The 14,933-nt window shown below is 33.7% G+C and overlaps 1 long non-coding RNA gene across 1 annotated transcript; it reads right to left on the bottom strand.

The window, feature by feature from the left end:
- Positions 1-1,810: 1,810 nt before the first annotated feature.
- On the bottom strand, positions 1,811-7,434 carry LOC120898705. Its single transcript, XR_005738691.1, has 4 exons — positions 7,220-7,434; positions 6,753-6,830; positions 4,381-5,043; positions 1,811-3,111 (listed from the first exon to the last, which is right to left on the bottom strand). It is a non-coding gene; the product is annotated as an uncharacterized LOC120898705 (long non-coding RNA).
- Between the last annotated feature and the right edge of the window lie 7,499 nt (positions 7,435-14,933).

Here is a 14,933-nt window from a genome sequence, read left to right as displayed (position 1 = left end):
TATATATATATATATATATATATATATATATATATATATATATATATATATATATATATATATATTCTTCTTTTTTTGGCCTGTATCTCTAGTGGGCTTGGTTTTCAGAGATTTATTGATTACCTTAAACACGATAGTCAGACCTCCGGGTTACGGTCCAATCGAGACTTGAAGCTGTGACGGGCATTTTGTTAAGCTGTTTGAGTTGAAGTTTGTACCCTTGGCCGTATCGTACATAAGTGAAGTTTGAAACTATGAATGGAAAGCTAATTTTAAATCAACAATATACACACACGCGAATATACTCAGCTTTATGGTATTAGTCGAAACATAAATCAATCCCTGAACTCCTTGGGCTAACTTATAATGTAATTATTGTAATACTTGTTATCTAACCAAATGCTTTACATGCAATAAAGACTCTGCAGACGATTAATTTTGATACAAAATAATCAAATTTAGTTTTTTTCTTGCATTTCAACAAATTACAAATTATTTCTCATATCAACATCATTTTTCATTATTAAATGAATTACAGCTCTTGTTGCAATCTACAGAACAACAAATAAAACAAACAAACTTATAAATTCAGTTACGAACAAATCTTTGTGTTTAGGATGTAGTGATATTATAGAAAATGCCCCAGATGCATTAAATTTTTTGTTAAAGTAGGAAATTATCGTATGCAAACAAACGAATCCTTTAGATACACATTTTTCTATAGTGTTTTCCCTTATTCCAATCATTAAGCTTTTAAAGAAATTTATTCTCGAACGGTCTTTTGGTGGCTAAGATCATTGATAATACATTTTCCTGTTGGCGTGTTTGGTAAATCGGTTTCGACACGCTATCTAGATTATCCTAAAATAATGTATGCGTATTAGGTATTCTGAAAAAGATACCTAGAATAGTCTTCATACGTGTCTAGTGACCATTATCTGATGTTTGACAATTGTAACAGTAGCTGCTCAACTAGAATACTCACAGCGTTGCAAATATTTTACAATACAATTAGTTTAAACGTTTGGTTTAAACTTGGTTATGAAGCAGCAGATATATCCAATAAATAAATAAATAAATAAATGTTAATAAAACGAATTACAAACTAATTTTATTATGATGCAAAAAAGGTCAATTCTGTTCATTTTTACGGTATATTTCATTATGGTATATTTTTTCAAGTAGGTTCATAATATTGCCGCTAGAGCTGCTAGTGTACGTAAAAGAGAAAACTTGGTGAAATTGATGTAAAATATGGGAGGAGCTACAATTATTTTCTCCTTAAAGTATGCAATAGTAGAAAAGTTCTTTCATTTTCTTTACAAAAGCATTGTTTTCTCTCCACGCCAGCAATTTATTTTGTAAGAAATTTTATTATGGTTCACAATGTTGTAAATTGATATTTTAATTTGGTTCAACAAATTCATACAATCTTCTTTTCTTATGAGCTCAAAACGAAGGGTAAAACGATTCTATTTCCTGATTCTAAATAACTTTATATTTGTATTCCTAAAAATTTATGAGAGAGTTTGATATCTCATTGTAAACATTGTGGTTACAGCTATGTGCAATTCTAGCCATCAACATGTTCAAATAAATATAAACGGAAATTCCTACAATAAGTTCTGTCGCGATACACAGTTCTGCTTCATACACAATCTGACTCGGTTGGTATACTTTAGGATGTTAAAATGTGAGTCTATTTCTCTCTCCCTCCCTCTCTCTCTCTCTCTCTCTCTCTCTCTCTCTATCGCCCTCTCTTTCTCTCTCTCTCTCTCTCTCTTTCTATCTTTCTCTCTTTTTCGGTCTATCTATCTATCTATCCATTTAACTCACTCTCTCTATCTCTTTCTCTCTCGCTCTCTTTCTCTCTCTCTCTCTTTCTTCTTCTCTTCATGTAGTATGAAGCTGATAGGCACTACATTTCTCAATACGGATACTTCGTCCTTATCAATTAATTTGCTCTCAGTCACATTATTCTAGGGCCTTCAATACAATTTCATACTCCTAAAAAAGTTATCCTTACGTTAGCTTCATTATTTATTATGATGCGTAATGTATGCTTTTGTGATGTAATTATGCGCCAAATTTTAGAAGTGCACATGTATAATTCATTAAAGAATGTCACATGATATGAGGAGAGTTTAAACAATAATTGACACACATGATTAGTATCTTGCAGATACATTAACCACACAATTGACATTAACATATTTTAAAAGCGTATACACGAAGGTAATTCTTTAATTTCACCCATCAGAATAATTCTCTTATATCTCGGAAACGAACGTTTAAGCATAGAGTATTGTTTTATATTGTAATGCAATGTGTTGAATTATGTACAAAAACCGTATCCATATCACGACATCAACGATGATTGTGTCGCCTCTTGTTACGTATACTGAAGGTATACCGGATAAGTAGCACTCAGGATACATTCAGTATACGTTCATGAAGCGGCACTCGAACAACGCTCATTCACTGATAATTCACTTCGTTGGATTTGATGAAATATTGGCTCACTACATCACCAGTTTTCTTATACCGCTCTAATAAAGATGTATAAAAACTCTGACACACGAACAAGAGCACATGTTTAAATAATATTTTCCTTCGAAATTCGATGATTTACCACTCTGTACAGATGCGTGTGATCTATACTCAAATTCCATCCAGCTCATCAACTATGTATTGCAGTGTAATTAAAGGATGAATCACATCTTTCGCAACCAGTAACAGTGTGAAATGCGTAGGAAACGAGAACGAGTTCAGGAAGCAAACACAGCTATGATTATGATGCCAACGAGAGTAGTCCGGTCTACTGCGATGACGTTAAAGATGACAACGATGTGTCCCGCTGGCCGTATGGTTGAGTTGTGAGAGTGTAGCGTGTTGCATATACTGTCCGTACCAAAACTTGCGAGCGACGACCGAAAACGTTGTAGCACAATAGCAGCAGACGCAGCTACCGGCAATTGACAAAGGTTGCTTCAGTAATAAAAAACATACACACATACATAAAAGAGCGTGCCTTGCTCTTTCAAATATTAAAGCACTTCAGCTACCCACGAGTAAAAGAACAGAGTGCGATGGAAGTATGCCGAAAACCTGCTGGAAAGAAAGAATTCAGAAAAGATTATGTTAGTCAGCACGCACACCTCTAAGAGTCCTCGCGCGTGCGCGTTTTGCGTTTAGCGCGATTTTCAAAAACGGGTGACGATGTCGGAAACAGGAACTGAAGAAAATCTCAATCGGGATGGGTTCTGCCTTCCAAAAATTGCTCTTTTTTACTGGTGGTCTATTTTGTGCAACTCGAAGATGTGTGGGGACGATCCGGTTTTTCCCTATGTGTGTATGGAAACTATCAAGCATTTTACCAAACCTAATCTATTCAAAACTCCTATGCTAGCCACCTGTGAGACACCTAACATGCTCATGGTACCTTTCAAATATGATACTATCCTTACAAAAAAATCGTAATTTATGAATAGAAAAAGGTAAGTAAATTAAACGACCAAAATTAAATTAATTTTTGTTTCTATACTAATTGAGAGTATTTTCAACAACAAAAACAATATAACGAATTTACGGTAGAAAATTGTTATCAATAAATTTTAAAAACATTGAAATTTACTTTAAGATATTGTTAAAAGGATACATACACACACACACACTTCTTTTTTTTTCTTTTGGCACAACAACCGCCTGCTTAAGGCCTGCCTGTACCCACTAGTGAAGTGAGCTTGGATTTCAGTGTCTTATTGCTACCATAGCAGGATAGTCAGTCCTACGTATGGGGGCATATATATATATATATATATATATATATATATATATATATATATATATATATATATATATATATATATATATATATATATATATATATATATATATATACCGATAGTTTGCGGTAAAATTTTTGTTTTAACTGGTAATACTTAAAGTAAAATAATTGTTTCTGGTTTTGCTTGCACATGGATCCTTTAATTTACACTACAAAAGAAAGTGTCTTTTTAAATTTATAATTTACCTACGTATTTACCTTTTAAAGTACAGTTTCGACTTTCAAAGGTTGGTGTGTCGATTTATAGAAAAAAGATTATTCTGTCATAACCAGATGTGCCCAGACAACAACGTTTTCGAAATTTAAAAAAAGAAGAACGTACGATATCAACCGAAACAAAATGGTCCAATTGATGAAACCGAGCGAAACTGTTTTCATGATTCGACCATAGACGTTATCAATGTTAGGCGAGTAGCACGGGTTAGCTTGAAACAGCATCAAAAACGCAACAAATTTTCCTATGCTTCCAGTCCCGACGAAACGTCATAGATGCTTATATACAGTTCTTAATTTGTTCATCGATTCGTCCATACCTCCCGCACATTCTCGTTGAAGAAACAGGTTCTGCCGTGCTATTGCTGCCAATTCGATTTATCAGTCTCAACATTCAGGGATCTTTCCTACAGATAATACCGAACCAACTCACGATTTTCCTGTGCCATAATGTTAGATTTGATAGGTCGTGGGAAAAATTGTGAAACATTTGCACAGATTCTAGGTGTGAATACTTGGACATACATTTTTCCTCTCATTTGTTTACGTACCTTTCTTTATATTTATCTGGAAATCTTTTCTGATCTCATTGTCGTGCAAGGTGTAAGCATTCTCGTCAAAAGGTCATATTTTATCGATCGAATGATAACAGTTATATCTTTGGATTAAACTGTCTTAGTTTTGACTATTAATAGTTAATAATATTCTTTGCAATAGACACATTTTTGTTTTGATAACATCTAAGAGGATGATAACACATATATGTTTCACGAATAGGATCAGATGGAATAAATGGGAATTTATTCGTATCTTTAAATGTTTGAATCCCATGCTAAATCAAAGCGTTACATATACATTTGGAGTTGTTGACATTGATATATTACAAATTTACGACATGTTTATGACATGTACTTATGCTATTATATCTTGATGTTACGGATTCCGAACAGATGGTTACCAGCCTTTTGAATATTAGTATTTATCTAAAAGAGATTCAAAAGAAAGATTAAACAGATTTGTTTAATAACATTTAATTTTTACTTAATATCAATTTCAAGAATATAATTCTATTTTGTTTTAAAACATGTGTTGTGAACACATGGCATTCTGATTTGCCTCTGCTGATATTTAAAAGATATTGCTTTTCTTCGTGAGCCCTAAGCTTTGTTCTATCAATTAAATGATTTATTACTTGCTCGAAAGGGGTTTATACGGCCAGGCCGTAATAAAAACAAACAAACAAACAAACAGCTTAATATCTAGTAATATTAAGCTGCATTATGTTAAAATATATAGAAACACATACACATACAAATGTACGACAATGCAAATAAAGAAAAAAACTCTATACTTATGCAAATTTAACACCCGTGTCACATCTTTTCCACAATCTACTATCCTAGCATCAAATTTGAAGAGAGGGTATGATTTTTTTCTGTCAGCTATCACGATAACGTAAGAATTTATACAAAAGTTGTCAAAGAGAAGAAACTCTCATATAGTTACAGTACATAAGTGAACCCCACTACCATTCACCCGTATTCTAACTATGTTATCCTGCATTGCTAACTTTAAAACCCATGAGATTATGTTTTGGTTTGGCAAGATGTGAAAAGAAAACAATTTTAATAGCAACAAACAGGATCTTGTCTTTGTCTCTGGACTCAAACCAAGAAGATAACTGTAAAAACTGTATCTACTAAAGATGCACTTTTGTCTAGACCGTGTTGCAGTTAATTTGTAATAAACTGATAATGAACCGACATACTCAAATGTCAGAAATTCCAACAAAAATAGCTCTTACATAATATATTTGAACGCTGTTATATCTTTATATCATCATTGTTATAACAAATTCGATTCATCATATACTTTAATGTATATTGATTCATGCTTGAAGGCATTAATCTTTTATTAAAAAACGTTCTTAATAAATCTGACCTTGTACATAAACATATAAAAAACCCGTTTGTTTTGAGCTTTTTCTGAACTGTAAACTACAATTTAACTGGTTTAGGTTCACAACACTAAAATAGACAAATTCATGCACGAGTGAAAGAAAACTTACTAAAACACTTTCCCAAACTCGATTGAAGCGGGGAAGATCGAAGCGGGGACGATCGAAGCGGAAACGATCGAAGCGGCTGTCAAAATGACATAAAATAATGATTTCCTTGAGTTTTTTAGAACATTTTGCGCATTACTGAACACAATTAACGCTTACGAGATAAATAAAAGTAACCGTTATATATAGGTTGCTGCAACTATCGTTCCTCTTCGATCGAGTTTGGGAATGTGGTTGATTGTCAGCTGACATGTAAACACAAAGCATACACTCCTTCCACTCACGTGTGTTCAGTATGCGAAATAAATTTGTCTCGCTTTCCCCATTACAAGTATGGGCACAGTATTGATTAGTAAAATAAGCACACAAGTTATTAAGCTAATAATGTAATTTACATTGTAAGATTGTAAAATTAATTGAAATAGGTACCAATATGTAATGGCTTTCACTTTCCACAAAACATGTGAAACAAAATTAGAAGCTCTTTGGAGTGTTAAATACATAAAGGCAATAAGGGCACCTTAGTGAAAAAAGTTCTTCAAGCAAAATTTGATTATATGTATAGTAGTTTGTATGGCGTTGAAAGTAATTGCGCGATGTTAATCGTTTTTAGATCAGGATACTTACATGATTGAAATGCAGCTATCAGTTTTGATCTGTAATACTCCCTACGACTTGTAGTACGGGACACTGTGATTTTTTAACCTGTGATAAACAAAATAAAGCAAAACAACAAAATTACACGTAATTAAAAAACAATAAACGCGAAAGAGTATATCAGTCAAAAAAAAAGGTATGTATGAATATGTTAAAAAATAAGTACTGAATTTGTAAAACCGATAATTCGAAGGATACCAATGCGATACAGGCGGTTTTTGATGATTTTCGCAAATCATATGGAGATCGATGAATATGTTGTCCAACAAATGCATTCTTATTTTTGGATTGTTTACATATCTTAAAGCGTCTATGCTCTTTTTGCCAAAAATAATTTCTGTACGGTAATCATTAGCTATGTATGGTTTAGTTGGCTTTGCACTTCAGTTGTTATGTTAGCGATGTTTATGAAGAATTGAACAAAAGTCACTGCCCACCGAATTTTGCTTTGCACACTAATAACTTGTGTTATCAAACAAACTATTGCAGATTCCTTGATAATACGATGTTTTCCCGGCAACGTTTGAACACGTTTTGGTGAAAAACTGTTCCAGACACGAGCTCTAGTTAGGTAGTGCACACGCTGGTTCTGGTATGGCACGAGGTAGAAAATATTCGGTAATGAAAAACGCTACAAAGGGAGACTTTTGCTGCTCTTTGCTCCAAAAGTAAATACGTCAACCACAACGATCCCTTGATTTGTAGATATATGGGAAACGGTGTGAGAGTTACATACAGTTCGTGGTGTTTGTGAATATGTAAGGAAGGGGCAAATCACACTAATACATTAATAGCATTACCGATGTTACATAGTAGGCGTAAGAGATGTTTGTATGACAGACTAACTCCAGTCTGCTTCAGAAAAGAGCTATGTGATAAAAGTATGAATAAATGAAAGATGGTATTGGTGAAACAAATTTGTTCATGTATTGGTGTTCTTTAACTTGCCTGGTTTGTATTAGTGCAATGCAAAACATTTAAGAATACATTTGTTTGGATTTGTAGGTGTAAACTATGAGTCAAGGAAAAAGATAATTGACCCGGCTTATTGTTTCCATCGGTAAAATCTTAATAGAGGAGAGAGATATGTACGATTGCTGGTTAATAATAAGCATGTATTAATAATAATGGAAAACTATTTTAATAAAACAAACATGTGTTGTTTTAAAACTCAAAAGAATTGACAAATAAATTTCAATTTTGTCCCAACATATTTCATTGATATTTGTGTAATTAAATTGAAGCAAGTTTAACTTAAACAAATTTCATTTTTACATAGATCTCTAGAATAATGAAAAAGTATGGCAAAAAAGTTGGCAAAAGATATTGTTTTATTCAGATTTAGAATGCATATTGAAAAGAGCTAGCTTTTTGATGTGAAAAATGACCATATTTCTATTATTTGATTAATTACGTTTACCGTAGAAAGCTTTATATTTTTTTTCCAAATTTGAGTTCTGTTCCTTTTAGGCTTTTTGGCACTAACTTTACATATTGATAATAAAACAAAAAGACAGTTTGTTTTTGTTATTCAGGAGGGATGACTTTGCCGTATTGCTTTAAAAAGACAGGTTTCATAGCCAATAAAATACGTATTACAGCAGTATTTTTTACCAGACTTTCAAACACAGAGACATAATTGCTATACAGTCTGTAACTCACTGGATGATCTTCGATTCCTTGTCAACTATTGAATCTTCTTCTTCTTCTTTGGCTCAACAACCGAAGTCGGTCAAGGCCTGCCTGTACCCACTTGTGAGCTTGGTTTTCAGTGACTAATTGATTCCCCCCCCCCCATAGCAGGATAGTCAGTCCTACGTATGGCGACGCGGTCTATGTGGGGATTGAACCCATGACGGGCATGTTGTTAAGTCGTACGAGTTGACGACTGTACTACGAAACCGGCCAACTATTGAACTATTGAATATGTGCTTGTTTTGTTAGTTGGCATGTTTTTCCACACACAATTTTTCTGAAATTTTCTGGGCAGGCCATGAGAATTTTGTAAATTGGTCAGAACCTGATTTTTCCAAACAGCCGTATGTATTTTCATTGAACTTTCAGCCAACTATCGAGCGTTCAATTTAAAAGCATACCAACTTAAAAGTGTTCAAGTATTGAATTCTGACTGTAGTTTATTTCCAATTATTTTGATCAACGATACAAACCCAAACATAAAATTCTTATTTCTGCATCTCACATGAAACAGAGAACTTTTAGAACTTAAGCCATGAAGACAACTGTTACTGGTACTTAAAGTTAGCTAATCGAAATAAATCCTGCACAACAATACGCATCTGAAACAGTTATCGGAAAAATAGCCAGCCTTCACATATTCCAAAGATTTATTCCAACTCAACATGACAGGATTTGAGTTGTGCTTCGGTAGAGGTTGCGGCGTTTGCAAAAATAAAACTAGACTGATTTTGCGTTGGTAAAAATAAATCATAACGAGAGGAAAAGGGATATTTTATCCCATACGATAAGCCATGCTGGGAAATTTGAGGAAAAGGATTTTCCAGTTTTAGCAGAGACACAAACCTTTCGGCCCCTTAGTTCCTTCGTAAACCACGACCCTAGCACACGGTGTGATGAGAGTTAATACATCTTACCAAGTTTGGCAAGCACTTTACTGAGAAAAGCTCACTTCTTTGCTTACCGTCGCCACTTTCGATGAATGCTTAAGAGTAACATACTTTGCATTGGAGTACCGAGGAGTGCCGATTGTGTACTAAAACGTGTACGACATTGTACAAGAAGACGAGAATGTTGTTGTTTCATCTTACTGAATTTGATAGAACAAAAAAAAAGAGAAAGAGAGAAAGAGAAAGAGAGAGAGATAAACAAAGAAAAAAGCAAGAGCGAGAGAGAGAGAGACAGTTAACGTCTTGTCAAACGATGGGCGGGATTTAGAAGTATTTTGGGATATATTTTTGCTTTCCTTTTTGATAATCAATTGTACTAAAACCCCATTTTCAACCAAAAACTCTATCTAGCCTGTTTTATCATTTCATGCGCATACCCATTTCATAGGCATAAAAAGGCAACCAGTACTGATTCATTCATTTTCACTTTGTCAACAATTGTGTTCTTTTCTGAAACTTTACCATAATCATACAGTTTAAAGGAAACGTGCTTCGGTAGGGTGTAGCAAAATTTTAAATAACCGGTCTTTGAAGCTTACACTATTAAATCGTCTGAATCGCAGAGCAATGTAACACAAAATGTTATTGAGATCTGATGACGAACGTATTTAGGATACCTTAACGTATGAAAACGAGGTAAACAAATAATTATAATTCATAAACAGTCATGTACCACACATAGCATAATAGTTGTTTTATCATCTTTACCAATTTATTCGTATGTTGTTGTATCTACACTCTGAACTCATTGATTGAACTTCGATTCCCAGCCAACAATTGAATTAAAGTTTTTAGTTGGCTAATTTGCTTAAACTTTTCTCGGCTAACCATGAGATTTTTAGGATTTTTTCAACAACCGGTATGCCATACAAAAGCATGCTTTTTAATTGAACTGTCAGCCAACTATCGAGCGCTCAACTGAAAAGCATGCAAACTAATATGCGTTCAGATATTGAATTCAAACTGTATTCGTACATAAAAATACAGGCGTTGTAAATCGTCCATGTAAGAAAGCTTTATGAATATAATAGATACATTTATATTTTGTTTGAAACCGTGATGGTGACTTAAATTCATAAATAATTGAGTTTGAGCGTTGAGCAATTGAGTGTGAGCAATTATTTTACGTTTATTGTTTAGGTGCCATCGGAGGCATTACACAAAGTTTAGTTTTATCACATGTGAATTGAACAGCTAAATGAAAACGTGAAGAATTTAAAATTTATAAGAAAAAAAATTTAAATCGTATTTTTTTTAATTCAGGAGGAACGGGAAAATCGTAAATTTAGTATACAGCAATATTTGTAAATGATTTTGAAAAATGACATACATTACACATAAAATAGAACAAGAGTTTAGTTATAGTTTATACGGATCTTTTTGACAATCGTCGGTAGTGTCGTTATTGGAACACTCTATTGTTTAAATAAAATTCATTTGTCAGGTTCTGAAGAAATGCGCATGTTTCTGCAAATCGGAATCACTTAAATTGCAAATGAATAAATAAAAATAATATCTTACAATAATGTTCTTTTTACAGCTAAACGGCAATGGCTATATTTTTCAATAGCAGAGCATTCGTGAATTATCAATTAAATAAAATTTGCCTAAGATTTTGTTAATCTCATAAGCAACTATTCATTAGTAGCATGCATTCAAACGATACGTTATTGTAAGTGATCACGTTGTCTCACTAATGAATACACTTCCACATCTCTACTGACAATAACGTATATTCGTAAAAAATCAAATGGTTATAATTGGCAAAGTAACGTTGACATATGTTCATAAATTGTCTCATAAATGTGAGTCAATCCCCACTGTTTCTATTAAATGGCACAACATTCTTGAATTTGTGTTTTGCCTTAAGAACAATACTGATATTTGACATTATTTACTGGGGTTATTAACGCAAACCAATAATTATGTGTAACTACTTCTAAATATCATGCTTCGTTAACTCGTTCGGATTAATAACATGCCTTGGGTTCAAACCTCGTATAGACCGTCCTCCATAGCAAGAAGTGACTAAGTGCGTAGTACAGAATAAGCCTCGAACGTTTGTATACACTGGCATGATCACGTTACGCTAAATAGATGGAGCCTTCTTAATTTTAATAAGCTCTAAATAGTTGCAAACATTATATTAACGATTAGTGTATTTTGTCAATATGTTATGCTATAAATAAAAATACATAAATAATCAGAATGTTTAATGGTATTTGTATCAACTTTATCTGAAATAATCACAAGAATTTACTGAAAAGTAACAAATGGCATGAAATTTAGTATTTATTTATTTAATTTAGAATAAGTCGGCGTTTTACTGGCCGTATTGTTAACACTTCTTGTGATAACGGTTTATAGAATTCTCAAGGTATTTCCCCCTTGTTGTTTTGCCTTATACCCGGCAAACTCGGTTACATTTAGTATTGTTCCAATCAATTTCCAATTCTAAAGCTAATATGATGTAATATATCAGCAGAAGATCCCCATTTCGCATAAACAGGACAAAATAAGATGAAAATCATACAGGATGGTAACGATTGCTCAGATCTGGGTAAGAAATACGGATTTCTTCCCATTCACCTTAGCTGCAATCTCAGTTCCATACAAATTAAAAGCAAAAAAGAGCAGAGTGAATCGCCAATATAACAACAAAATTGCATATTTTACGATGCAATAAACTCTATTTCTTTATGTGTTTTTGTTTGGAAAGGAATATTTGTACCTCATTGAAATTTTCCTTACTCTTTCGTTCGCTTACGTTTATTCGTAAGAGCTGCATTCCTTTTTCATACACACTGTCGTGCTGTGACAGGCGGTTTATTGTACATTTTAACTCGAACTATGCGTTAAACTCAGGCTCAGGATATTCAAAGCTTTGGTGTTTCGAGGATTCCTCTATTTGCTGTAAATCTTGCTAAAGTGACAAAAGAGTTAAAGAACCCATCTGCGAGAATGTGATCATATTGCAATCGCTTCGATGCAAGATGGTTAAGCTTTGATTCAAGCTAAAACAAAACACACACAATTTCACATACGCTTTGAACGGCGTAGGAAAACATGGTGGAACGACAGTCTGGTCTAGACGTGCGTCGTCCTCGGTGAGGCTGGCAGGTTAAGGCCAACAATGGCGGAAACGAGGAAAGGGTTTTATTGCCATTATCCTGCATAGGGACTATTTTTCAATTGTACGAGATACTGTATGCCTTTTGCCCTTGAGCATGCACAATCATTATTTATTGCAAGCCTTTTGCAATTACCTGAACAGTACGAGAGGGATTACCTCAATGAATACGAAGAATGCTGTGTCCTTGAAGATGTTGAATAATAATACACCGCATCAGATGATATACTGTCACATCAACTCTTATCATGGGGTACAGGTTGAGTAGCTAAGGTTAACGCTCAGAAATTGGCAATTAAAACTCCAACTTGATTTTGTATCCTTTACGTTTGATATAGTGTTGTTGTTAAAAGTGGACCTGTGCTGTACCCTTCTTTTAACATGCTTTCATGGCGGTATTTCCCACACTGTTAAAAGAATGTTTACACACGTAACATCATATATCCCCATACAAAATGCTTTATGAATCGTTAAGGTACAAAACATAGAATTGTATCTAAATTTTACTATGTTTTGCTTACAATATACAGTCAGAATTCAATAGTTGAACGCTTTTTAGTTGGCATGCTTTTTAGTTGAGCGCTCGATAGTTGGCTGACAGTTTAAATAAAAATCATACGTTTGGAAAACGGTTGTTGAAAAATTCATACGTGTAATATAAACGTATATAACGTAGAAATATTGTACGTGTTTTTCAAGCTACTTTATTGAAAATAACGAAGAGTTTAAGAGTGTTTGTGTGTTCGGAAAGTCGGCAGAAAGCTATTTTGAGGAAAGGTTTTCACCAGGTCGGTCGTTAAAATTTCCAAAAAAGTGACGTTCAAATTTTGTCATAGAAATAGTCTTTGAGTTCACCCACTTCATACACTTTAATTTATTAGTCGCGTTTAAACGTAACGATTTTTGATTGAAAACTCCCGTCAAAATCACCGTTTCCCATGGCAACGGAAAATCGAGCAGTTTTAGGCAAATCTTTTTGTGCAATTTTTGAAATTCACCAGCAGGCTAGACGAGGAGAATCTTTGCTTACAATCTTTTGACAAGTGTAAATAAAACTATTTTGGTATCTTAGTGTTGCTTTCCATCGGTTGCTTGCATGCATTTTGTGTAGACATTCATTTAATAGCAACCGCTTGGGTTATGCAACGTTGTCTTCGTTTTGAGTGTTTTAAGAGGCAAGAAAATAACGATGCAAATTACAGTCACCGCGAGGCCACATTAGGTGAAATATACAGCGAAATGAACTATTTGACAGGCGAAATATCTGACGGATAAAGCATCACAGCAACCAGCTGATGTGCAATGTAAACAAAAAACGTCCACAAAATTGTATTTAAATCCATAAACTAACTTCAATATCGAGTACTTCGTCAATTTTAAGTCAACAGTTCATAATTTCTTCCAATTATGGAATGTTATGCTTATGAAGATATTATGTTTAATAGAATTTCGAAAGCGGATGTTGTATCTCCCCCAACCCTTTAGCTGGACCTGTCAGATATTTCACCTGTCAAATAGTTTATTTCGCTGTATATTTCACCTCACATAGCCGCGCGGTCAGAATTAAATATCTGAGCGCATTTTAGTTGGCATGCTTTTTAATTGAACGCACGATAGTTGATTGACAATTATATTTAAAAGCATGCGTATGTATAGACAATTTTTGAAAAAATCACAGAAATCTCATGGCTCATTATGAAAAAACTTTTTTTTTTTCACGACGTACCTACTAAAAAGATACTTGGTAACTTTTCACGGAATGATTGTCTGAACGCGAAAATTTGTCTTTCCATCGTAAAAAAAAAAACAATATTTCTGCGTTTCCATCAACACGATTTTTTGTGAATTTGAAACTGGCAGTTTGATGAACGTATATTATTACTTCTTTTTACCGGTTGGAAATCGCTCGAAACTTTTCGTTTCTTTAATACTTTTTTTCCATGTACAGTATCTCAAAATTAAGTTAAAATTTCAAAGTATACAGTATTCTTTATACCGCAAAAGATTACAATCACAGGTTCGTGGCACCCATCCTACAACAGATGGCAAAATTGCACTAAAAAGGGTCAACGAACTCTGCTTGATTTTCCGTTGCCATGCAAAACGGTGATTTTAACAGGATTTTTCTAGCAGAAATCATTTCATGGCAAACAAGACTATTAAATAGTTGACAGATAATCGAAGTTGAAGCAGTTCGAACACTGTAGATAAATTAACGTGTGGTTATTTTGTATTTTTCCATATACTGGCCTATTTTTTGCCAAAGCATAGCAAAAGAATGTCATTTACAACGTAGGATGAAAGTTTCCCAATAAATGGTTCAAGGAACTGTCCAGGAAACCAAATTGTAGGTCCAGATATGTGAAAAAATCTCGG

The sequence above is a fragment of the Anopheles arabiensis genome, chromosome 2 (assembly GCF_016920715.1).
Source record: "Anopheles arabiensis isolate DONGOLA chromosome 2, AaraD3, whole genome shotgun sequence".
Lineage (NCBI taxonomy): Eukaryota > Metazoa > Arthropoda > Insecta > Diptera > Culicidae > Anopheles > Anopheles arabiensis.
The sequence above is the reverse complement of the archived record's forward strand: the minus strand, read 5'-3'. Positions and strand labels throughout refer to the sequence as shown.